At 47.3% G+C, this 26,804-nt stretch overlaps 1 protein-coding gene across 1 annotated transcript in view; it reads left to right on the top strand.

The window, feature by feature from the left end:
• Nucleotides 1-5,378: 5,378 nt before the first annotated feature.
• The window catches only part of A4GALT (alpha 1,4-galactosyltransferase (P blood group)), a 30,343-nt gene continuing 8,917 nt past the window's right edge, over nt 5,379-26,804 (top strand). Inside the window, exon 1 of the mRNA XM_043969253.1 lies at nt 5,379-5,564. The gene's annotated coding sequence lies outside the window, so the exon portion shown is untranslated. The remainder of the gene's footprint in view (nt 5,565-26,804) is intronic.

The following is a 26,804-nucleotide window of genomic DNA, read 5'->3' as shown; positions in this document are numbered from 1 at the left end:
TCATGTTCTGGTTTGTGTCCAGTTTATATGCCAACTTCTCAAAGATATTTTGAGGTCTGTATTGACTAGGAGGGATATTTTTTTCTCTTACTTCCTGAAAGATAGTGAGCCTCACCAGGTCTAACTCATACCATTAGTTTCTAGCCTGCTAGTTATTCAGTAGGTGCTAAATGGTTGCATGCTCCTATGATGTGTTGCACAGGTTCTACACTTTTTTTTTCCCTCATCTGCATTGCCTCCTTAGGGTTAACCATTCCATAATTCCTGGTATCAAGACCTGATCTTGAATCACCCGCATAAACCCCTCCACTTCTACAAATACATCTGCCCAACTACAGCATTTACCCCACTTTCCTTGGTTGGCAGAGTTGCTGATTTGGGGTGATGTGCTTGATGTTGCCTACTTGTGGAAGTGAGTAATCCTTTCCCACAATCTTTGTCTCTATATCCCCAGAACCTGGCATGGAGTACACTCTTTTTTTGTTTGTTTGTTTTTAGAGAGGCAATTGGGGTTAAGTGACTTGCCTAGGGTCACACAGCTAGTAAGTGTTAAGTGTCTGAGGCTGGATTTGAACTCAGGTCCTCCTGACTCCAGGGCCAGTGCTCTATTCGATGCGCCCCCTAGCTGCTGCATGGAGTAGACTCAATAGAAATGCCTGTTGGTGATTGATTGTTATCATCCACAGAGGGCTTTTGGATTCTATTCTTACACCTTAGACATTTTGTGGTGGTTGTTAATTCTTCGTTCCCAAAGAGGACCATGACATCACCTTCTGATGTCGTGGCTTGCACTGAATTGGATTGAAGTGAGGGAGGGCTGTGCAAAGTCACCAACCTCACTCTTTCCTCCAGAGCCATCTGGATTCATTGGCAAGATATATATCAGGATAACTGGAGATGACCCTGGATAATTAAGGCAAATGGGGTCGAGTGACTTGCCCAAGATCACATAGCTAGTAAGTGTCTAAGGTGAGATTTGAACTCAGGTCCTCTTGGCTCCAGGGCCAGTGCTCTGTCCACTATACCACCTAGCTGCCTCTTTAGACATTTTGTAAGATCCATCAGTGAATAACTTACTTTTCACTACATTGATGTCAGGACAGCAAATCCTAAAGTACATCAACTGCTTTTACTATTGCTCGTTGAAATTATGTGTTCCTTGGAGTCCGGAAAGAGACAATTCTGGGAGAAGTGACTGTCCTATAATTGTTCTTTTACATTTAGCATTCTGCAAAGTATTACATGGCTGGGTAAAATTATTGGTTCCTCAAAGATATTCTTTTCAGTAACTGAAGAAAAGTTTTGGGATACAGGCTTATCTTCTTGTAGATTCTCTGAAAGCATCTCTGGGCCAACTCCAGAATGTAGCACAGTGCCTGGCACAGAGTAGGTACTTAATAAATTCTAGTTGATTTGGGGATTCTTCCTGTTCTCCTGCAATTTTGATTACTTCCATGTGACTTTACCTATTTTTTTGCGGGGCAATGAGAGTTAAGTGACTTGCCCAGAGTCACACAGCTAGTAAGTGTCAAGTGTCTGAATCCAGATTTGAACTCAGGTCCTCCTGAATCCAGGGCCAGTGTTTTATCCACTGCGCCACCTAGCTGCCCCATGACTTTACCTTTTGGGAGCTTTTTGTTCCAAGCAGTTTGGAGGTTAAAAGTATTTGGATGACTATTGAAACTAGGGAAAGAAGTATTCAGAATGGTGGCATCAATTCAATATTCTGAAATTTCTGTGGCTCAGTGTTATTACTAGAGGATTATGGAGGATCCTTTTATCTATTAGGATGCTCTGACTCCTGTGGAGTATGTTGGAATTCTCAAGGATATTGGGTTGGGTTGGGTTGGGTTGGGTTTGGATTTTGGGTGGTGCAGGGCTTGTTTGTCTGTATGTCTATGAAATTAGCAAAACTCAGGTATAAGGCTTCTGACCCCTTGGTTGTGTCTTTCTAGGTTTTTGCACTTTGCAGTGACGTTGCACAATGGTGATTATTTCCTTGCAGAACCCATCACTGTGACCAAACCCAGGCTCCCTAAGCATAAGCTTTCGGTCATTTCTAGTAATGACGACCTGGGAGTGAATTGCCATCTGTTCCCTCGTTTCTGTCATTCCTCTTGGCAAGGCCCTTCATCTGCTTCCTTGTTTGGTGTTGAATCTCCTTGTCAGCTGGAGTCCTGTGTATATCACTCATGCAGCACCCTTGGCTTCTGTGATCATGTCTGGGGCATTTCATAGGCTCTGTCAGGAGGTAGACCTTCTACCCTCTGGTTTCTGGCCCCATCTCTCAGCTCACTCTGCCCCTTTTTCAAAGTTACTGTTGATTTCTTTAGGGCCAGACTTGGCAATTGATGGAATGACCTTTTCTCTCAGTCCTGATCCTCCTTGTCTTCTCTTCGTGGCTGAGCACCCTCTTCTTCCAGCTAAGCTCTTCTCTCTAAGTTTTTGAGACTGCTCCCCCTGCTTCCCCTCCCACCTGTGTGCTCCTTTTCAGTATCCTTTGCTGAATCCCCAACTTTACCACACCCACTAACAACATGATTACCCTAAGACTTCTTCCTGGGCCATCTTCTCTTTCCTCCCCCCCCCATACTATCTCATCAGCTCCCATCAGTCCAATAGACATGTCTTTACAGAAGACTCTCGCCTGTATAATATCCAGCCTTAGTCTCTGTACAGAACTACGGTCACTTAGAGCCAGCCACTTCTTAGGCACCTGGCTTGGAAGGACGGCCACTGGAAACTGAAGACTGACCAAAGGACATAGAATGTCAGAACTGGAAGCAACCTTAGAACACAGAACATGCAATGCCAGAGCTTGGAGGGACCTGAGGAATTAGACTGTTAGAAAATAGAAAGGTCTTTGGAACATGGAATGTCAGAGCTGAGAGGGAGCTTGGAACAGGGAAGGTCAGAGCTGAGAGGGCGCTTGGAACAGGGAAGGTCAGAGCTGGGAGGGAGCTTAGAGATCATGTCATCTGATGCCCACATTTTATAGAGGAGAGAATGGGTGTCCAGAGCACTAGTGAACCCTGGATAAGAGTTGGCCCTTCTTCAGTACAAGGCTAGAGAGGGAACTTCTGAGCTCTGGTCTTCTGGTTCACAAGAAGGTGTTTGTCACACACATCCTCGGTCTTGATTGCTTGTTTTCCCAATGCACCCAGCTCTTCAGCACCCATTTCACTGGTGCTTTGGGAGCATATCTGTCAGGGAGGCAGGGCAGGGGGTTTGCAGGAGAGGAAACACTCCAGATGACCCAGCTAGTAAATGATAGGGAGGACTCAAACCCAGGTGTTCTGACTTCAGACCATGGTCCCTTCCCATGATGTCTGATTTGGATAATAGTACCTCCTCACAGAGAAACTCCCTCCACCACTACAAAAGCAGCTCCTCTGTACCTTACAGTGTCCCAGAGAGGTGAAGGGACTTGCCTGGAACACATAGGAAATAAGAATCAAAGACAGACCTTGAATTTGGGTCTTTTTGACTCTGTAAACCGAGCCAAACTTCTCTCTCTCTCTCTCTCTCTCTCTCTCTCTCTCTCTCTCTCTTTGGTGAGGCAACTGGGATTAAGTGACTTGCCCAGGGTCACACAGCTAGTAATTCTTAAGTGTCTGAGGCCGGATTTGAACTCGAGTCCTCCTGAATCCAGGGGCAGTGCTCTATCCACTGCGCCACCTAGCTGCCCCATGGCAAACTTCTCTTAAATGGAATTTAGATCTCTCATTCTTCAAAAGGGAAGAGACCAGAGAACACAAAGGCCAGTTCTTGATATTTAAATCCCCTTCTTCCCAAAAGGGAAGGAAACCAGAGAAAGACAATGCCTGCCCAGTTAAAGAAAGTTTTTATTAAGCATGGAAGGAAAGGAAAATGTAACATGCTGCATGGGGACCATTCAGCCTATGCTGACTAGGTTAGACTGTGTGGGTTTATACACATTTTAAACAAAGGCAGTTGAGGAATTGTGGAGGGAAAGGTGGGCTTAGTCATTGGGTTCCATTCTCAAAGAGAAGGGGAGTGAGGAATTCCAGGGGTCAAGGAGGTGGCCTTTAATACACAAAGCATCCTTGGTGATAAGCAGTTCAAAGTTCAAGGCTTGATTAGGAGATGTCTTGATAAGTTGATCTCCCCAAAAAGAAGATAATTCTGAGAGTGGGGGGAGAGCTGGAGACAATAAGACCATAAACAGGATAAATTCATAGTGCCATAACTTGCAGTTAGGTGAGGTAGAAATGGCTCTTGAAGGTCCATAAACCACCATCACCCAATAGTTCAGGATTTGCTTCAATGCTGGGAGGAGCTTCACTGGCTTCAGAGTGACTGATTTTCCAGCTAGGTTGACTTTGGTCACTGCAAAGGATTGTTGGTGTGTCAGCCAATGCAGGCAGTGGTGGACTCCAGCAAACCAAGGTATCCATTTTCACAACTTCAAGGCTGGTCCTCAGTCCCCCACCTCATGCCTCTCATCCATCAAAATTCATGGATTAAGTCCAAATTGTGTTGCAGGCAGTGTTCTAGAGGCTGGGGATGACTGGCCTCAGGAAGTATCACCTACACACATAAAAATGAAGAAATGAACATGTGCATATATGTAGGTATGTGTGTACATGCGTGTACACGTGCGTACGTCTACATATAGACACACATGTCGTGCACACAAAGCACATCTAACTACAACTGGGGGGAAGAGGCTGTAGAATCCTTAGCAGTGAACTTGGCGGAAAAGAATTTTTTTTTTCACCTCTGAAGGAAATTTAGCATTTCCTTCCATTGCGATTAAAATTGGCTTCTGAAGGTTCCACGGGTTTGGGCAGACTGCCCAAGGACTCTATGGCATCAAAAAGGCTGGGGTCTCCCAGTATCGGCCTGGGAAATCAGGAAAGGCTTCCTGGAGGAGGTGACCGCTGACCTCCACTTTAAAGAATCCTAGGGAGTCTAAGAGGAAGTGAGAAGGCATTCCAGGCATGGTTGGGGTAAGTGGTGGGGTTGTCGGGCAGTGCAAAAGTCGGGAGGGCGATTGAGATAGAGATGGAACGGGGTGGGGGAAGAGCGTGTAGGCCGGTTTTGAGGGGCTGGAGAGTGAGCAAGGGGGAGTCACAAGCAGGTAGGTTGGCGCGAGGTGGGAAGGGCATTCGGTGCCAAGCGCAGGGATAAACGTTCATTATTCATGCCCTTTAATTGGCCCTAACTCTAGGGAGAGAAGAAACCGGAGCTGGGCGCCCAGCCTGGAGGGAGCCAAGCCTGAGGGAAGAGGGAGGGAAGGCTAGAGAGGGAGAGACTGGGAGGCGGGGAGAGCCTGGGGCTGGGCGGGACCTGGGAAGGTGGGGACGCTACTGGCTGCAGCTACAAGTTGGCTGGACCAAACTGGAGCAGGAGCATCGGAGAGGGGACTGCGGACGCGCGGCTTGGCCAGGGGCAGGAGTGGCCACCGGGCACCGGGGAGGAGGCAGGGAACGCACCGGGCACGGGGCACCGCGAGGGGGGAGACACGAGGCGAGTCTATCAGAGGGCAGGCCCGGGAGAGCCCCCTTCCTTCTGGTCCTCAGAACCCGAGTCGAGAAGAGGTGAGGGGGGCTGCACGGGGAGGGACTCGGTGGAAGTTGGGACTTTGAGAGAGGAAGGTCGGTGGGCGCACGACCGCGGAGGGGCCCCTCCGATCTTCTGCCCCTCTAGCCGGTGGGCGGGAGCCAACAGCTGGACACAGCTGTCTGGGACCCCCCCCCCCATGTCCAGACCCCCAGCGCTCCATTCTCCCGCAGTTTCCGCCTTCCCCAGGTGCGGCTTCTCGCTCTAGGGTTCAGGTGTCTTGGAGTCTTGTAGGGTCCACGCGGATCCCCTGGGGAAAGGACCGCGCCCTACAACCGAGGGTTCCGCCCTTAGGCCCGGGGTCGCGAGGAATCGGCGGGATGGGGGAGGCATGTGCGGTGGCCGAGCTGACTCTGTAGCCTAGGGTCCCGGGATGGGGTAAAAGGGAAAGAGACCAACCAGCGGGGGGTCGGGGTCGGGGTCGGACCGCGGGACTTGGAGTCACCAGTGAATACAGCAGGGGGCCCAGGAGGTTGGAGGAGGGGTGGGTACGGAGCGTGTCTGTGATGAGCCTACCGGGGGGTGAGTGGGGGGGCTGGAAAGAAACCTGAACAGGCACGCCCACGGACCAGGGCAGGGTCTCCGTTTGTCCATCTGTAAACATGAAGGAAATGGTCTGTCTTCTTGCGGACTTAAGGGCTGTCGGTGCCAGCTCTGGCACACACGGCAGGGACTTAATAGGTACTTAATAGATAGGAAATTGAATTGGATCCTTCCTGCACGGAAAATATCTGTTTTAATTTCTACTGTTCTCAGGCCCCTTTCAGCTGACGCTCTCTGATCCAAGGTTCCTCCGACCTGGCTTGGTCCCTGTTCTGTGTTCTCAGCTGGCTCCCAGCGTCTACATTCCCCGTTCTAATCTCCCTCCCAGTTTCTACATTCCCTGTTCTAAGCTCCCTCCCAGCTTCTACATTCCCTGTTCTAAGCTCCTTCCCAGCTTCTACATTCTCTGTTCTAAGCTCCCACCTAGCTGGGACATTCCCTGTTCTAGGGCCCTTCTCAATTCTGACATTCCCTGTTCCAAGGCCCTCTGAGTTCTGACATTCCCTGTTCTAAGATCCCTCCTAGCTCCAACATCCCATCAATTATTTAATCAATCCATCAGCAAGTATGTATTAAAAGCCTACTATTTTTCAGGTTGGATGCAAAAAATAAAATAAAATAAAAATAGTTCCTGTAGGGAGTTGCCATTCTTTCTGAGTGGACATGTAGACGCTTGAATATATACAGAATAAAATATATACAAAAATATATACAAAAAATATATACAAAATAATGGGGAGCTTTGAAGGAAACAGGATTCTCAAGGGCTGAGGGGAGTGATAGATGACGTAGCTCGTGAGACCTAGCCAGAGAGCTGGTCTGGCTGGATTGCAGAGAACATGATGGGAATCGCATAACAAGGCAGGAAAGAAAGGTGGGAGGTGACTGGGGTGGGTTTTAAATGCCAAACACAGGATTTGCTATTTGATCCCAGAAGTAGCAGGAGGCCACTGGAGTTTGGGTGGGTAGTGCTGTGACGTGCTCACACCTGAGCTGTAGCAACATCCCTTTGGCCCCAGTGTGGAGGAGAGATGGGAGAGGCTGGCCTAACCCATAGGCAGCAGGAACAATAGTGGGGCCCCTTAATGAAACAGGGGCCATCAGGGAGGGTGTGGGGGAGAAGACACTGAGTTCTGTTTTGGACAAGTTGAGTTTTCGATGACGGCAATATCCCATGGGCAGTAGGTACCGTGGGGCCGGAGCTCCACAGACGGGCTAGGGTTGGGTAGATAGGTCTGGGACTTAATCTGGGTAGAGAAGATAATAAATCCATGGAAGCTGATAAGGTCATTAGAGAGAGAGCGTGTAGGGGCAGCTAGGTGGTGCAGTGGATAAAGTGAATAAACTCAAATTCAAATCTGACCTCAGACACTTGACACTAGCTGTGTGACCCTGGGCAAGTCACTTAACCCTCATTGTCCTGAGAAAGAAAGAGAGGGAGAGAGAGAGAGAGAGCAAAGACAGGAGGGCCTTGGACAAAACATTAGGGAACACCCATAGCTTTGAAAGGGGCAGGTGGGTGGTGCAGTGGATAGAGAATCATGCCTGCAGTCAGGAAGATTCAAACCTGGCCCCAGACAGTGACTAGCAAGTCACTTTACTCTGCCTCAGTTTCCTCTTCTGTAAAATGAGCTGGAGAAGGAAATGGCCAAGCTCTCAGTCTCTCTGCCAGAAAACTCCAAATTCAGTCATGAAGGGTCAGATACGACCATAATGACTAAACAACAAAATAACTTTGAAAAGGAACAACGAGACGGGTAGGGGAGCCAAGAGACAGCCATTGGGGTAGGATATGGGTGGTTCAGCAGAGAAGGCTCCATCACAACCACCCAGGAAGAGCAGTGTTAGAGAAGCCCAGAGGGGAGAAAGCATTTCAGATGAGCATTCAATGGTGTCGTTCAGTGAAGAAGACTCCGGATGTAGAGTGGGAAAGGACCACAACGTGGCAGGTGCCCTGGGAGAGGATGGTGTCAGTGGTGCTGAGGTCAGAAGCCCCATTACAGATGGCCAGCAAGAGGAGGGGGAGGCACCGGGATTTGTCTGGGGAAGGCAGGACAGCCCCAAGGGATGGCAGCTTCTTTCAGGCTTTTTTTGTGGGCTGCTGGGAAGGAACCTGACAGGGATAGAAACTCTGTGGGTGCAGGTAGGTGGCGCAGTGGATAGAGCACCGGCCCTGGATTCAGGAGGACCTGAGTTCAAATTTGGTCTCAGACACTTGACACTAGTTGTGTGACCCTGGGCAAGTCACTTAACCCTTATTGCCCAGCAAAAAGAAAGGAAGGAAGAGGAAAAAAAGAAAAAAGTGAAGAATGATAAGAGCTAGTATTTCTGTAGCATTTTACACACAAGTCATCTCATTTTATCCTCACAATGGCCCTGGGAAGCAGATACAGTTATTATTATCCCCATTTTACTGATGAGGAAACTGAGGCAGATGGAGATTTAGTGACTTGCCCATTGCTAATGAATGTGTGCAACACCTTCAGCCACCATGCCCCATGGATTGGAAGCCAAGAGCTCTTCTATCTCGGGGTCCCAAAATGGTGATTGATTGAATTGTGCTTTATTTGGCCCTTGTGACTCAGTGGTGACTCAGGATAAAGTGGATGCCGGGGTTCTGGATGTGTACAAGAGTGGTACTCTAGAAAGGATCTACCTGCTCATAATGTAGGCAGCAGCAGGAGAATGACTCAAGGCCCCTGAAGCATCAGGAGTTCAATCAGGCAAAGAGCTGCGAGCCTTCTCCCCCAGAGAACAAGAGAATAGAAAAGGATGACCAGCCGCTTGGCCTCTGTGTCTGTGGGTATTGGGACCACTTGGCCCAAGTGACTCCAAAGTGGAGGCTTATTGTTATTATGTGACATCAAACAATAAGAAGCTGATCATTATCATGGCTTGGGTGGATTTGAAGGCATTATACTTACACTCTCTCTCATTCACTCACACACAACTCATTCTCACACATACCCACTCACTATTCACACGCTCACTCACACTCAATTCACTCTCACTCATATACTCACAACTCACTCTCACATATACTCACTACTCACACACTTACACACTCACACAACTCTCACTCATACACTCACTCAGATATACTCACAAACTACCACGCACTCACACACACTCACTCACTCTCCAGAAACCCAGGGTTAAGAGAACACCCCCAGTAGCTATCACTTACCTAGGGAGGTGGGGTGGAAGTGGAGTCTCCCTTCTACACACACCCCTAAGCACTACTGGGGAAGAGTTGTGCTCCCACTACATAGTTGAGGAAACAGCCAAGGGAAGGCTGATTAGACCACACACTGACGGTATGGAGAAGCTGGGATGCCAAAGCCATCCCTCCACTGAGGAGTTTGCTGCCCCCACCCCCTTTCCCCTACCCACCTCCCCAGATTCAGGGCTTGGAGTCCCTACCTTCCTCCTCTGAAAAGATGAGATTGTCTCTGGGCCTTAGCCTTCCTCCAAAGAGCCTCCATCCTCCTCAATGGCCTTGATGCTTTTCGGTCATGAACTCTCCCCCTCCTGCAGATGGAGCCCCCCTCCTCCTCTCTTAGGCCCCCGTTCCTGCATCTTATCCCAGCCAGGCCTCTCACTAGCCATCTATTTATTACAGACTGAGCAGGTCTCCCATTTTTTCCTCTGAGCCACACCCAAGACCACCCTTCCTTTCCTTAGCTGGACCCTTCCATGCTCTTGCCATTGTGAGATTAAAATTGGATATTAGATCATAAATCTCCCCTACTTAACCTTTCCCTTAATTTATCTCCCAGACTAGTAAATGGAAGAAGCTTCTGGTTTTCTAGATAGAGCTTTTATTGTATGGTAGTCACAAGGTGATGTTGATTAGAAGGATAGGAAAGTAGAAATACAATACAAATCGTCTTAAGTCTAGGCTTAGTCTATATTCTGTATAAAACTCACCAAAAGCGGAAGGCCACCTTTGGAGCGAGAGACCGAGTCAAGCGCGTGCTGTTAACCAAGAGCCGGGCCAAGTCAAACTTCAGTCCACGTCTGTCTGTCCAGCGCAGCCAGGAGACCAGCAGAGCAGGAAAAAAGCCTCACTTCCGTTCTCTCCTTGCCTTTTAAGCTCGCACCCCGGAAGTCGAGTGCTCAGCAGGCAATCTGGCCTGCATCGCAGGCGGACTGGTGTGCGTAGCTCATGCTGTTGGTCTCCTCCCCAAAAGGGTGGTCCTAAAAAAAACTGGCGTCTCTCCATTATCTAACCAACTGTTAAAACTTTTTACCACATTCCCCGCTTTTGTTCCTCAAGAAACAAAATATTTCCTTGACGGAACAGTAAAAAGAATATAATAACTATTGCTAACTAATAATATGTGAACAACAATATAGAAAAGGAAGAGAGGAAAGTTTTGTCCAGAGGGGCGATTTTTTTTGTCCTCATGAACCGACGCTTTGACATTAGTCTTGCAAAGGGAGAGCCTCTGCAGAGAGTACATGTTACAGATAGTGTATATTATAACAGAAAGGAGATAGTAAAAACTAACAAAACATATAAAGTCTCTGAGTTCTCTTGTCTTCTTGAAGTGGTAAGATGTCATCAGGAGGAAACTGGATTCTGGACTCTGGTCTGGATTCTGGTCTCTGCTCTGGAAAGCTGGATTCTCTTCTTTAACTGTTTGAATTGCTGTATTTTTACTAAACCTTAGCATAGCATTGTCAAGGATCAAATTAATAAATTCCATTACACCACGATCTCCTGCGTATGGCCTGGGGAGCCTGTTCTGGCTCGTGTGTGAAAATGAGCCCTTTTCCAAGTCTCTTTATGCAGTTGCATGAATTTCCAGGTGAGGGAGTCTGGCTTAAAAAGGAAAGGAGCTTTATAATTACTAGACAGCCTGAATTGAAAGACAAAGTGAGAACAGAAGGAACTGGGAGATCTGGAACCTCCAGTCTCAGCCATCAAATCCTCTGGCCTTTGGAGCCATCCTCTTCATCTCTGCCCCCAGCTTCTCTCAGGACCCTGTTCAAATGCTTCCCTTAAAGAGGCCGTTCCCAGTTTCCCCAGTGCTAGTGCCTTCCCTCAGAGATCGCCTTCCATTCAGCCTGAACGTGCCCTTAGGTACTCACCATCTAGCTCAATCATTGGAATCTGGGCTCCTCAAGGGCAGCATTCTTGTTTTTGCCTTAACACTAATATCTGAGCATTTCTAGACTAGCGAGAGATGTTCAGATGGGCAGTTACCCCATGACATAGGCCACGGCTCCAAACAATTTGAGATAACATTTCTAGGATTCTTGAAGGAAGAAAAAATCATAAGATGTTAAAGTATAATTGGAGTTACCATTCCAGAATAGTTCAGTACCAGGTACCTAGTGCCATCCCGCTCCTTCCTGGGCCACTCACCCAAGGAGTCAATGAGATTCCTCAATTCCCACAGTCTCTTTGGATCCCAAGGGGGAGCTTCCCTTTGACTGGAACTGAGGGCTTTCCCCTTGGGTTGGCTCTAAACTAATCTCTTCCTGGCTTAGGCAAAAGAGGGCTGTCCTTTCCTGGCCAAATTGTGTTGTTGATTTGTTTTTTCAGTTGTGTCTGACTCTCCATGACCCCATTTGGGGTTTTCTTGGCAGAGATACTGGAGTGGATTGCCATTTCCTTCTCCAGCTCATTTGACAGATGAGGAAACTGAGGCGAGCAGGGTGAAGGGACTTGCTTGGGGCCACACAACTAATAAGTGTCTAAAGTCAGATTTGAACTCAAGAAAATGAGTCTTCATGACTCCAGGTGGGGCACTCCATCCACTGTGTCACTTTGCTTCCCGGCCCTTAGACTATGCCTAAACACTTGAAGGCTTCTTTCTTAAAAGACTGATTTCCACCCTTAATCTATTTCTCTTTTGCTTTACCCACTTTTTTCTAAGGTGAAACTCCCAGAAAGGAATCATTTTCTGGAAGATTCTAGCAATAATTTCCCCCTAGAAAATTCTAGAAAAGAATGGTGTTTCTGGGAAATATTCTATTCGATTATATTCCCACTAAAAAGGTTTTTGATAGCTTCCACAACAGTAAGAGCAGAAATGCCTGTTGACTGACAAAAGGCCCGGGGAGGTCACCTGGTCCAACCTCTTCCCTTTACAGATAAGGAGACTGAGACCCCAAACCGGAGCTTAATTTACCCAAGGTCACACCTGCCTGCAGATCAGTCAGCAGAGCATCTCCTCAGCCCTGGGATTCCAACTTGGCTCTGCCTCCAGCCCCTGGTCCTGTGGAAGGTAGCACTAGGCTGCCAGCCAGAAACCTCGGAGACACGCTCAGCTCCTCCCTTTCAGTCATTTCACTTCTCCAGCTTTTTGTCAAGTCTTGTTGCTAACAACATCTCCTCTTGCTGCCACCACCGGCCTCTTGCTGGAAATCCCTCCGATCCCTCCATCTCCACTCAGCTACCAAAGGATCGCTCTAAAGCTCAGGTGCAACCTGCCCTTCCCCTATGACCTCCAGGAGCAAACCCGCCCCCCCCCCTGCCCCCACCAATGTCTTGTGCCATCCTGCACCACTAGCCTCCCTGCCCATGCTCCTCAATGTCTCTCCATCTTCCCACTCTGCCTCTGCTCTTGTTTTCCCTATAATAACTCTCCCTTCCCACTTGCCTTTCTGACTTCCAGGACTCAGTCCGGATCTCACCTAATGCAGGAAGCCTTTCCCTTTCCGGAAAACTCTCCCCCCACCCCCACCCTCCCCACCCCCAGGGCTAATACTTCCCGGTTCAAAAATCTACCTTCCTCGATTTTATACAAGCTCAAAGTGAGAGTTCCCTAACCTAAAGGTTGGAAAGGGCTAAATACTTCCCTGGGGCATGTTTAGAGATAAGCTTCAGTCTTCTGGCTGGAGGTAAACAAACCATCTAGCTGGTACTGGAGATTCAGTGATGGAAGGACTGAAGCTGTTCTAACCCACCTGCTTCATTTTTCAAATAAAGAAAATAACTGTCAAGGTCACAGTCTCCTGAATGAAACAGGAAGGGATAGGACATTGACTTCTGATCTGCAGTCCAGGGTTCTCTCCATTATTTGACCAGCCTCTCAGGATGGGGGGATGGGGGGGGCGGGGAGCATGGGGAAGGCAAACTGGCTCTGAGACTTAGTTTCTCGGTCTATGCGCTTCTAGAAAGTTCCCTCTGCTCCTGTAGGTCTTAAAGTAGGAAATTGTTAACCTTGGATCCAGGCAATAGATTCAAGGGGCTCTGTGAACTCGGATGGGGAAAAGTTACATCTTCACTTTCACTGACGTCAAACTGAAATTTCCTTCTATCATGAATTTTTGTTTTAATCTGAGAGGGAATCCTTGACATCATCGCTGCCACCACCACCATCATTCTCTTTTCTCTAGTTTTCTATGGTTTTAAGATTTGTAAAGTACTTTACATATTTTTAATTTTCATAACTGCTCTATAAGGTAGGTGCTATTATCGTCTATATTTTATAGATAAGGAAACTGAGACTGAAAGGGGCTAATTGAGTTGTCTTAGGGTCACACAGCTAGTCAGTGTTTAAGATGGGATTTGAATTCGGGTTTTCCTGATTCTAAGTCCAGCCACCTAGCTGCCCCTTCCCCAGGAAAGCATGAAAAATCCCTGTCTGGCCTAAGGAGGTGCCTGGGGCCACTGAGAAGTTAAATCTGGGAGCAGCTAGGTGGTGCAGTGGATAGAGCACCAGCCCTGGAGTCAAGAGGACCTGAGTTCAAATCCGACCTCAGCCATTTGACACTTACTAGCTGTGTGACCCTGGGTAAGTCACTTAACCCCAATCACCTCACAGAGGAGGAGGAGAAAGAGGAAAAAGAGGAGGAGGTTGTTAAATGTTACTCCTTGACCTGTTTGGCCCCTGGAGGCAGAACCAGGAACCTTCTCAAAGTGAAACCAGCTGTCTTCAGAGGAAGTAGGCCACCTCTCCTTGCAGGTCTTCAGGCAGAGACTGGATGCCCTCCTGTTTTAGAAGGGATTTCCTTTTGGGGATGGGTTGGATAATGAGGTTGCTGAAATCTCTTCCAACTCCCCAAACCTGTGATTCCATGACTCCCATGATTCATGTGCCTGTTTGCTATATGATGGGATCACAAATAGCAATACAAACAGTTTCTGCCCTCATAGAATTTCCATTCTAACAGGGAGGAGGCCACCAGAACACAAGACAGAGTGTGACCTTGGAGGGGACGGTGCTTGAGCTGAACCTTGAAGGAGACCAGGGATGGGGGGTAGGGGTGGAGGTAGCCGTCCAGTGTTAGTGACTTGGAGATGGGAGATGGAGTCTCTTGGCTGAGGTGCAGCGAGAACCCCAATTGTGAGTAGCCTTTATACTGATCGGACCTGTGGAATGAGTTCAAGTAAGGAGGCAAGGTGACACCAAGGTGGAGGGAGAGCTTGGGGTTGAAAGCAGGGTGGAATCGTCCCCCAAAATGGGGACTTTTAGAAAGGGAGTAATAATGGGTTCTGTTTTGGCCAAGGGCACTCCATCTGAAATGTGCAGTAGGCAGTGAGTTGGTGATGATGGCAAGGGTGACTCCACAGCCAATATGTGGCAAGTTTGAATTCAAGTCTTCCTGACTCTAAAGCTGGCTCTACCCACCAGGGCACACTGCCTGCCCATACCAGTTATCAAACCTTGTAGCTTCTTTTTTTTTTTTTTTTTTTTTTGTGGGGCAATGGGGGTTAAGTGACTTGCCTAGGGTCACACAGCTAGTAAGTGTCAAGTTTCTGAGGCCGGATTTGAACTCAGGTACTCCTGACTCCAGGGCGGGTGCTTTATCCACTGCGCCACCTAGCTGCCCCCACCATGTAGCTTCTTAACAAAAAGTAGCCCAGAAAGTTGACCACTTGATCTTGTCTGCAGCACCTCATGTGTCCTAGGTTTGGAAGGATTCCATCTGATCTTCCCCAGTGGCTTTTGAAAGAGGAAACATATTGGAGTTTGGACACTGTTAACAACACGGAAACTTTATTCTAGCAAAAGTTGTTTTTTTGTTTTGTTTTGTTTTGTTTCATTTTGGTCTTAAGTGAGGCTAGAAAACTTGGCCATGGGCCTGCTCTCTCCAGCATAGGCTTGAGGTTAAATCAGCTTTCTTTTCTGTTGTTGTTCCTTTTTCTCTTCTTTTGTACTTTCTTTTCTTTCTTTCTTTTTTTTTAAACTAAGGAAGGTCTCAAAACTATTAAGGCATCTATGAGTTGTTTTGTTTCGTTTTGTTTTGGGAGGGGTAGTGTTATGAGAGCTGTCTGGGAATGGGATTGTGGGGAAAGTGTAATGATTTCTTTCATTCAGTCCTTCCTGGAGTCCACATACCCAGAGTTCCAAGCTCGATGACCAGGGTTGGGTGGAGGCCAATCTGAGAGTGAAATTGTTCTTGGCGACGTCCTATCTCCAGAAGCCTCTTGGGAAAGTCAGTTTTTCTGAAATAAAAAACCAAGTTGTGGCCCCAGGACCTACCTCCTTCCCCAGCTCCCTTAAGCCCCCATGTCCAGACTTGGTCAATGTGTTTGCTTTGGTAAAATGCTTTCTCCCCTTTCTCTCCATCATTCTCAGTTCTAAGGGATATGCCTCTGGGTAAGGGTAGGAATCTTTTGGGAAACATGAGGAAAGCAAAAACCAGAGAGAATAAGAAAAAACATTCTATCATCAGTTCTCAGTCATCTTCTGCCTTCCACAGGGGAAGAACAAGGGAGAAAGTGTTACTCCTGGAATCAGAAAGATCTGAGTTCAAATTCAACCACAGATGCTTATTAGCTGGGTGACTGTGGGCAAGTCACTTCACCTCTGTCTCAGTTTCCTCATCTATACAATGGAGATAACAATAGTATCTCTTTCTCAGGGTTGTTGGAAGGATCCAGTGCAATAGAATTGAAAAGTGCTCAGAACTGCACCTGGCACCCAGTAAGCAACAACACTTGCTTCCTTATTTCTTTCCCCCCCAACTTTGAGGGGATATTTTTGTAAACTTTTTTTTGTTGGTGTTTCACTTCCCTTTATTTCCAGGTAGTAACAAAATTACTTGGATCTAGGTGTACTACTTATCTCCTGGGAAATATTTTTTCACCTATATATTCATTAATCTTTTTTAAGTCATAAAAGCATTTTATTATTTTCCAGTTACATATAAATATAGTTTTCAACATTTGTTTTTGTTTGTTTGTGAGGCAATGAGGATTAAGTGACTTGCCCAGGGTCACACAGCTAGTAAGTGTTAAGTGTCTGAGGCCAGATTTGAACTCAGGTTCTCCTGAATCCAGGGCCGGTGCTTTATCCACTGCACCACCTAGCTGCCCTTTCAACCTTTGGTTTTATAAGATTTCTAGTTCCAAATTTGTCTCCCTCCCTCTCTTCCCCTCCCCCTTCCCCAAGACAGAAAGCAATCTGATATAAGTTATATATGTGCAATCACATATTTTTGTAAACTTTAAAATACTACAAACAATTTTTTGGTCCAGTGTAGGGTGCTTCTAATCTCCTTTCGGGGAGAGGAGGTCAGTGGCAGGAGTCATTCATTTCTCCTGTAGTAAGCAGCACTACTTCGCTAGTTTGAGTCCATAGGCAACTGGGGTATGTTTCAGGCATTGGGTGTTGTCAAGGACTTGTCCTGGGTAGATCAGGAATTCACTGGGGCTCTGGGGCCACAGGAGAGAGAGAGAGGCACTGACCTTCCTTGCTATCTCCTGGCCCTTGGGAACTGGGGCCCCTGGGTGAGGCCCTGGGGCCTGAAGCTAGTGTTCTCATCTCCCAAGGGGATCTCTGGGGCTCCCCTGGGCTCCTGTGATCTCTGGACCAGGGCTTAGCTTTAGAAAACGTGCCAACAACTAGGACAGAAAGAACAAACAGTGACTTTGGGTCAGTCAGGAAGCCTTCTGAAGTGCTCAATGGTTTGGAAAGAGAAGGCTTTGAGATGCTGGGGCCTTGATGTTGGAGCCTGGGAACTTCACCAGTTCAATCTCACAAGCACCTACTGCTTTCCAAGCACTGGGCTAGACATCAGGGCTACAAGGGCAAGGTGAGACGAGAGCAAGCCCCTCTAGAAAGCTGACGTTGTGTGTGTGTGCATGCGTGCATGCGTGCGTGCGTGCGTGTGCCAACACTGGCCATTAGCCCACACTGACTCTCAAACGATAGGAATTCAAATCTATAAAATGTGCTCCTCATGTCTCCTTTCCCCTATCCCTTCATTCCTTCCAATCTTTCATAAAAGATAAGTTTGTAGTGATGTCTTTTGGGTGTTTTTTGTTGCTATTCAGTTGTGTCTAACTCTTTAGAAACCCATGGGCCATGCTGTCCAGAGGGTTTTCTTGGGAAAGAAACTGGAGGGGTTTGCCATTTCCTTCCCCAGCAGACGAAGGCAAACAGAGGTTAAGTGACTTTCCCAGGGTCACACAGCTACTAGTAAATGTCTGAGGCTGGATTTGAACTCAGATCTTCCTGACTCCAAGCCTAGAGCTTTATCTGCTGCACTACCTAGATGCTTGTTGGTTTTGTTTGTTGTTTTTTTTATATTCCCATAGTATCTTCTAGTCCATTCTCATCCCCCATCCTCCAACAGAAAGCCATCCCATAAAATAAATAGGTTTTTTTTTAAGTTCTCTACTTCAAGAAGTTTATGTTGTCCTGGGAAAACAACATATACACAGAGAAGTAAACAGAAGATACACAAAGTCATTTTGAGGGAAGGCATTGGTAACTAGGAGACAACAGAAGGGGCCTCAGGGAAGCTCTGGGGAGAGCTAGGGACTCCAAGAGGCAGGCACGGGCAGTGTCTTCTGAGAAAGTAGCAGTTTGGCCAAATGACAGTACAAGAAAGGGAGGAATGGACAGGGTGGGGACCAGAGTGTGCAGGGCTTTTAAGATGAAACTCAGAAGCTGCTAGTTTATCCTAGAAGCAGTGAGAGCCACTGGAGTTGATTGGCTAATGGAGTCTTGGAGTCTGCTGATTAAGGGACAATTACTTAGGCATCGTGTATAGGATGTCCTGGGCTGGGGGAGAGACCCGAGGTGAGGAGGCCAGGAGGCCAGGAGGCCAGGCGGGAGGCCGTTCTTCTGAGTGGACCTAAGGACTGTATGGATGGAGCTCATGCCAGGGGTTGGCTGAGGTGGAAACATCGGGCATTGGTGGCTGAGGAGGAGGTGGGGTAAGGAGGCAGAAGTCACGAGTCATGGGGGCTGGTTGGATGGTCAGGCCTTCAAGCCAAGGAAGGAAGCCTGGAAGAGAAGGGACAAGCTCTCATTTGACAGGCTGAGTGTGGGAGGTAACTCCAGGAAGCCCGGTTTGCATCAGTTTCCCCTTCCTGCCTGTCCAGGGTAACAAGGCCGTTGGCATCACTGCTTCTTTCTCAATGTGCCGCTTTGCGGTTCTTCCTCCTCTTTCTCGTGCTCGGGTCGGTCCTCTCACTCTCGTTCCCTCTCCCTCTCCCCTTTACGTCTAGCTTTGGCCTCACAATTGTCTCAATGTCTGGGTCCTGGACCAAGGCGACCCTCCGATCCTCCAGATGATCCCCCCAGTTCCAAAAGATCCCCGACTTAGGCATTCAGCAGTTCTGGGCTTTAGCAAGGTCCCCTGGGGCTCTGGGGAGGGAGACCAATGAAGAAGCTCTAGTCCAGGTGGGAGGTGATATGGGTTTGGGGGAGGGGCGCTGGGCGGGGCGCTCAGAGGTAAGCTTGGAAGCCTTGGGAGAGGATAAGATGGGCGGGAGAGATCAGGGAGGCTGGAGTACGTCTGACACACGCACTCCCACGCGGGACTCTGCCAGCAAAGGAGCAGCTTGACAGGTAGAGAGGAGGGGGCTCCACGGGTGTGCTGGGGCGATCTCAAGGAGGTATTTGGGGAGGGGAGCGGGAACCAAAGCCAGCAGTTTCTTTCACTCAAGTATGAAAGGACTAAGGTCTTCCACCCAGGGGGACGGCCGGGGCTGGGGCAGGTTGTTTGAGAAGTCGCCCAGCCTCAACCCTCTCGTTCAGGGGTTCTGAACCTAGAGTCTGTGGACTTGGTTCTTTAAAAAAACAAACAAAAAAATTAAAAAAAAAAAACCCGATGTTAGAGGGGCAGCTAGGTGGCGCAGTGGACAGAGCACCGGCCCCGGAGTCAGGAGGACCTGAGTTCAAATTCGGCCTCAGACACTTGACACTTACTAGCAGTGTGACCCTGGACAAGTCACTTAACCCCAATTGCCTCGCCAAAAAAAGTCAGGATGACTAGCTTGTGTTATTCTCGTGTGTGTGTGTGTGTGTGTGTGTGTGTTGGGGGGGCACACTTAAAATCGGCGCGGGGTCCCTGCCAGCCCAAGGGGTTACTAATACACACAAAGTGAAAGCCCTGCTGTCAGAAGCCAGGGCTCATGAGCGTCCCTCCTCAAATAGCATTTCACTGTTCTGTGCTCTCAGAGGGGGAGGCGGCAGTGGGGAATTCCACCGCTGTCAAAGCCATATCCTCATGCCTGAGTGAGGAAAGGAGCCGGATGCGGGTTTTATGATCTCTTAACTGACCCTTAGCTGCTCCTCCTGGGAGAGCATTTCTGAGGCTTGCTCAAGGGGACTGGATTGGATCTGCCTAACAGGCACCTTGGATCAGGTTGCATAACCTCCCTTGTGTTACAGAGGGGGAAACTGAGGCTCAGGGAGGGAGTGACAGAACAGGCGGGTGAAGAGAAGGTGATGCCGGGCCACTTAACACCTGGAACTCAGAGACCAAACAGGGGTGGGACATCCCCAGCTTCTTAATGGTTAGCACTCTGTCCTCTTGAAATTACTTGTAAGAATGTCACACTTCCAAAAAAGGTAAAACATTTAAAAAAGAATGTCACACTCCCTCCCACTCACTAAGGGCTGGCGTGGGGTTTTTGACTTTTCTGCTCTCTTCTTTGTATCTGTAGTATCCTATATGCCCCCCTCCAAGGATCAGGGATCCTGAGGCAGCCCCCTCTTTCAAACACCTCGCCGACTTGGGCCCCTGTCTCGGGAGGCAGGGCCTTAGATGAAGTGAGTACATGCGGGTGCGGGGGGGCGGGGTGGGGGTGGGGGTGGTGGTGGTAAGAACATAAAATGAGGATGTGAGTCCTCAGCTTTCTCAGTTCGCTGGGGTTGGGGAGAGAGCAGCGCAGAGTGCTTCAGGACAGGTACTTGGGGGTTGTTTTCAGCCAAAGAGCCAGCCAGCCAAGCCGGGCTTCTCCTGGGGTCCAGGGAGGGCAGGAGGGCACAGAGGCAATGGGGAGCTGGCCTGGCCCCCTAGGAGAAGCCAGGGGGTGATCTGTGTCCAGTCTGTGGAGGGCCTTCAGGGGCCCGGGGGCTTCCTAATGCCCCTGAGTCAGTGAGGTGGAAACAGCTGGCTTCAGCCTCAGAAGAGTGCTGGAAAGGCTGAGGGGAGGTGATTGGGAAATGGCTTGGCATGAGCTCCTAAGGCCCTCAAAGCAGGAATCTGGAGAAGGGCGTGGGAGCTGGGGGATTTATGAGGGAAGAATGGGCCATGGAGGTTCTTGGTGCTGAGCGCACAGAGCAGGCCCAGAGGACCTGCTCTTGTCCCTTCAGGCTTTTGTGACCGGAGGGGTCCTGGGTGCCCTGGCCTGCCTTCCTGGGCACAGGGAGGGAGGGAGGAGACAGCCAGCCGGCTTGCCCAAGGAAAGCACCCCCTGGGTCTTTAAGACTCCGAGTCTGAGCTCCTTCAGATCAACAAGTGACATCAAGACCTCCCCTTCCACCCCCACCTCCCAAAAGACAAGTCCACTTTCCAGGCATCAGAGAAGGGCCCGGGTTTTGGAGTCGGGGTCCTGGGTTCAAGTTCCCGTGGGTCTTCATTTCCTCTAAGCTGTAACTAAGCAGGCCATTCTTTGGGGGAGTAACTTGGGGAAATGCTTTGTTTGGCATGAAGTTAGCATAATGGACTTTGGTGAGGAGGCAGCTCAGGCGCTGGTGCTGGGCCAGCTTTGACTCAGACACTCTATTTAAATCCTCACCAAATTTGGCAAAGGACTAACGGGCCAATGCTCTCATCCCTGGGATTCTCCTCCATAGATATTTCTTTCTGGCTCGACCACATGACACTTTCTTAAAGATGTCCACGGTTAGTCATTACTTCAATCAAGTCTGACTATTTGTCACCCCTGTGGGGTTTTCTTGGCAATAATAATGGAGGGGTTTGCCTTTTCCTTCTCCAGATCACTTTACAGATGAGGAAACTGAGGCAGACAGAGTAAAGTGACTCGCCCAGGGTCACACAGCTAGTAAGTGTCTGAGGCCAGATTTGAATTCATTAAGGTGAGTCCCAGCACCCTATGCACTATGGCGCCACCTAGCTGCCCCTAAAGATACTGTAGATCTTTAAGAAAGACTAAGTGTTCATTGTGAGCCCCTACGGGTGTAGGGCTTTATTCTAGTCGGCCAGCCTTTCTTTTCTTTTTAATAAAAAAAGTTTACGACTAGCTGAAGGTAAAATTGAAATGACGCAATAAAAATGGTAAGAATGCTATAGCTCTCCCGTAAACATGGGGCACATTCTTCAAATCAGTGAGAAAAGCCAGGAGTTTTCTTTTCCTAAAATGCAATCTACTAGGAATCCTATGACATTTACATATATAAACATAAAATGGGAGGTGGTGATCAGGGCAAAGGAGAGCTATAGAAACCACAGTGCCTAGCATATAGTAGGCACTTAATAGATGTTTATTGATTGATTCATTATTGAAAAAAATGATGTGAGAAAATATGAAGAGGAAGGGAACAATTTTGATCAGGGTAATTGGGAGAAAATCCCCAGAGATGGTAGTACCTGAGTTGAACCTAGAAGAATGGATGTTCCCTATGACCAATTGGTCAATAAACTTTTTTTTTTTAATATAGAGGCCTGGTTTTATTTTTTAAATAATATACATTTTTATTTAAAGTTTTGAGTTCCAAATTTTATCCCTCTTTCCTTCCTTCTTTCCATTTCCCCTTCCCTGAGATGGTAAGCAATCAGATATAGATTATACATGTGCAATTGTTACCACAGGTCAATAAACATTTAAAATCTTTTTATTTTGTTTTTTTTTTCAATGACCAAAGTCTGGTGTGTTTTTCCCTCTCACTTTCCCCACCTCCCAGACTGAAAAAAAAAAAAAGAAGGAAAAAAGAAAATGAAAACTCTTGTAACAAGTATTCAAAGTTTAGGAAAATAAATACCTGCATTGGCCATACCAAAGCACAGTCTTCCTCAGTCTGGCCCCTGCCTTTTTATCATCTCTGGGGAGGTAAGGAGGGATTTTTTACCATGGGCTCCTCAAGAGATAGCTGGTAGCACAGTGGATACAACCCTGAGCTTGGAGTTAGGAAGACTTAAATTAAAATTCAGCCTCAGGTACTTAGTAGCAGTGTGACCCTGGGCGAGTCACTTAACCTCTGTTTGCCTCAGTTTCCTCCACTGTAACACAGGGATAATAATAGCACTTGCTTCATAGGGTTGTTGTGAGGATCAAATGAGATCATATTCTTAACAGCAATTTTGTAACAATAATCCTTCTCCACTGTACATGTAAACCATGAAAGCCTTAACTACTCCGGTCACAGCAGTGATGCAAGACGGTTCCAAAGGCCCCATGATGAAAAAAGCTCCCCACCTCCAGAGAGAGTGCTGACAAGTTCTGAGCACACGATCAAGGCAGACCTTTAAAAAAAATTTTATTTTTCTTGCTCTGCCTTTTCTTTTTCCTTTCCGCAACATGGCCAATATGGAAATGTTTTTCATGCCCACACATGCATAATCAATATCATTGCTTGCCCTCTCAATGGGTGGGGGAGGGAGAGAACTTGAAACTCAATTTGTAAAAAGACGAATATGAAAAATAAATTAATAAAATATATTTTTAATTTCTTATTGGATCAGATTCATCTCTGCCTCCGTTGTTGCCTAGGAACATAGTGAGTTGCCCATCCTGGGAGTTCATTCAGTCGAGGCCCGTCTGAACTGCTTGGGAGATTCCTTCCCAGGTTCTAATTGGATTGGATCTTCCCAGTCCAAGGGAGCAAGTGTAAAGGACGCAGTTAGGTTCCTATTCTCCCTCCCCGCTTCTCACCCTAACCAGAATCAATCTTCTGTCTATTTACTGGAAGGCTCTTATTTTTAAGCCCAGATGGAAGATGAGAAAATGGCTTTTCTTGGTCTCCCCACTCCCGACCTCAAGATTTCAGACATCGAGCATCACCTCTCTGGCCACGTAGGGAGGGTGCTGTTGCCAAGAAGATGGTCTTCTGGGCGATATTAAAGATCAGAACTCAGCCAACTCATTATCTTACAGAGGAAGAAACTGAGGCCTAGGGCATATGCTGTGGTTTTCCTTTCTGTCCTCTGGGAATTGCATCCATTCTTTGTACCACTTCTCTGGAGAGTAGCAGTGGGACAGAATGGAAAGGACACTGGGCTTGGACCTTGGGCAAGTCACTTGACTTGCCTCAGTTTCTCATTTTTAGGGCCAGGATACTGATCTCACAGGGTTATAATAAAGATGAAGTACCTCTGCTTCCCAGGTGACCTTGGGCAAGTCTCTTGACCTTATTTCAGTTTCCTCATGTGTAAAATGAGGAGTTTGAACTCAAATGTCCTCTAAGGTCTCTTCCAGTGATAGCTCTATGGGCCTATAAACCTGGGTGACCTTGGGAGGCTCCTGGGTCTCAGTTTCCCCATATGTATAATGAATCCACCCCACTGTGCTCCCTGGGGGACTGAGGATGAAATAGCACAGACCCTTGGACCCCAGAAATCTCCCCAGTCTAGAGGGGAATTGGCAAACTTGATGGTTTTCTTGGGAAATATCTGGTGTTGAGAAATCTTGGCCAGGATGCCATGGGCTCCCTTGGCTGACGGGTGCTCGGGACTTTCCTGGCCTTGCCAAGATATCTTAGGGGCATCAGGAGCTTCCTGGCTCTTGTTGTGAGTCATCTCCATCAGCTCTCTGTGACCCCAGTGGGGAATGGGGGGGCAAAGAGAGTACTGTGGTTGTCATTTCTTTCTCCAGCTCATTTTACAGATGAGGAAACTGAGGCAAACGGGGCAAAGTGATTTGTCCAGGGCCACACAGCTAGGAAGTGTCTGAGGCCAGATTTGAAATAAAAAAAGATGAGTCTGGTGCTCTAGCCCCTGTGCCTCCATGATCTCTAAGGTTCCTTCCATCGCTTAAGCCCTAAAAACATTCTGGAAAGGATCTTAGAGAGCGAGAGTGAGTTCAGGAGAACTAGTTGGATGAGCAGACCTTCTCTCACCTGCGGCTCCAAGAAGCTGTAGCATATTCACCGGCCATACCCTGGTAAAACTGTCTCCTCAATCGGCTAAACCAGGTTGAGGGCAACCAGTGCGCCTCAAATCCTTTGTTGAGTTAGCGGGGTGTCTACCCCAAGCGTGTGAAGACTTCCCCCTGTGGAATGGGCAGAAGAGAACAATTTGTTCCAAGAGCTGCGAAGTTGGCGTGGAGCCCTTACAGCCGGGTCAGATGTTAAAGATGCCAAGGTCATTCAGTGCATCCTGAATCATTGCAAGTCTTGACTTTTGTCTTGCCACTAGATTTCAGTCACTTTGGAAGACAGAGTGAGGCTGATGACTTTGTACGACTCTGCCTCACTTCAATTCAAGCTCAAGTCATGCTAGTATCCCCCCGACTCTTCTCTTCTCTCGCCTGAGCATTCCTACTCCCTTCAGCAGGTGGCATCTCCCAGAGGAAGCAACAAATGCAGTGAAAAGCTCAGTGGACGCTAAGTCAATAGCCCAGGGTCCCAGAGCTGGAAGGTCATCCAGACTCCATCTGTATCTGGCCAGGAATTCCCTCTTGGGTATTGCTCACACTGACCCCCATTCTTCTTCACCAGAAGACCTTCCCTCCCTCAGAGCATCTCATCCCACTTTCTCCATAGTCTTTAAGCACTTCTCCCTTCTGTTGAGTGGAGACTGGGTTCTCTCCCTGCTCTCCTCTTCTTCCCATGTCAAGGTCTCCAATTTTCTCCCCACCTTCATTACCCTCCCCACATTGAGCCTTGCCAAAATATGGCACCCACAGAACCAGACCTTCAGTCATTCATCAAACATTCTTTACACCTTCCTCCTCAGGGGCTTATGGGGAATATGTTTTGTAAACCAATAACCAAAAACGGTCCTTGTGACCTACAGACATTTTAACATTAATTTGATCTTGCATCCCCTCATACGTACAACTTTTCACTTCTCAGAGGTGCCTCTTATCTCACTCCCTTGATTTTTAAAGGGCTGCCATGAGTGTGTGTGGTCAGCGATTCAACCAGCCAATAACTAGCTGCACTAAAATTCAATCAAGCTTGACTCCAAGAAGGAAAGTAAATGAGCCTTTCATTGCCTTGGTGACCTTCCTCGGCAGACTTGAAGTTCTATCTGCTGGAAAGAGAAATTCCATTTAAAATAACTGTAGACGATATAAAATATTTGGGAGTCTACCTGCCAAGGCAAATCCAGGAACTATATGAACACAATTGCAAAACACATTTCACACAAATAAAATCGGATCTAAACAAATGAAAAAAAAATGCTCATGAGTAGGCCAAACTAATATAATAAAAATGACAATTTACTTATTCAGTACCATACCAGTCAAACTACCAAAAAATTATTTCATAGAGCTAGAAAAAAAAATAATAAAATTAATCTGAAAGAACAAAAGGTCAAGAATATCAAGGGAATTAATGAAAAAAATGCAAAGGAAGGGGGCAGCTAAGTGGTGCAGATAAAGCACTGGCCCTGGATTCAGGAGGACCTGAGTTCAAATCTGACCTCAGACACTTGACAATTACTAGCTGTGTGACCCTGGGCAAGTCACTTAACCCTCATTGCCCCACCAAAAAAAATTTAAAATAAATAAATAAAAATGCAAAGGAAGGTGGCCTAGCTGTACCAGATCTAAAACTATATTATAAAGTGGCAACTATCAAAACTACTTGGTACTGGCTGAAATACAGTGGTGGATCAGTGGAACAGGTTAAGCAGATAAAACACAGCAGTAAATGAATACAACAATCTCCTGTTTGATAAACCCAAAGACTATTCTCTGGGATAAGAACTCACTATTTGACAAAAACTACTGAGAAAACTGGAAAACGGTATGGCAGAAACTAGGCGCAGACCAACATCTCACACTGTACGCCAAAGTAAAGTCAAAATGGGTACAAGATCTGGACATAATTTTAAAGGTTTTGCACAAACAAAACCAATGAAACCAAGATTAGAAGGAAAGAAAAAAGCTGGGAAACAGTTTTTAATGCCAGTGTTTCTGACAAAGGCCTCATTTCTAAAATATAGAGAACTGAATCAAATTTCTAAGAATATAAGTCATTCCCTAATTGATAAATGGTCAAAGGACATGAACAGGCAGTTTTCAGATGAAGAGATTAAAGCTATCTACAACAATATGAAAAAATGTTCTTAATCACTACCGATTAGAGAAATGCAAATTAAAATTACTCTGAAGTACCACCTCATACTTATCCAGTTGACTAATATGACCAAAAAAAAAAGGGGGAAATGATAAATGTTAGAGAAGATGTGGGGTAAATTGGAACACTAATGCATTGTTGGTGCAATTGTGAACTGATTCTGGAGGACAATTTGGAACCATGCCCAAAAGGGTATAAACCTGTCCATACCCTTTGATCCAGCAATACCACTACTAGGTCTATATCACAAAGACATCATAAGAAAAG

The sequence above is a fragment of the Dromiciops gliroides genome, chromosome 5 (assembly GCF_019393635.1).
Source record: "Dromiciops gliroides isolate mDroGli1 chromosome 5, mDroGli1.pri, whole genome shotgun sequence".
Taxonomy (NCBI): domain Eukaryota; kingdom Metazoa; phylum Chordata; class Mammalia; order Microbiotheria; family Microbiotheriidae; genus Dromiciops; species Dromiciops gliroides.
Note: the sequence above shows the minus strand (reverse complement) of the source record. Positions and strands in the feature narration are given on the sequence as shown.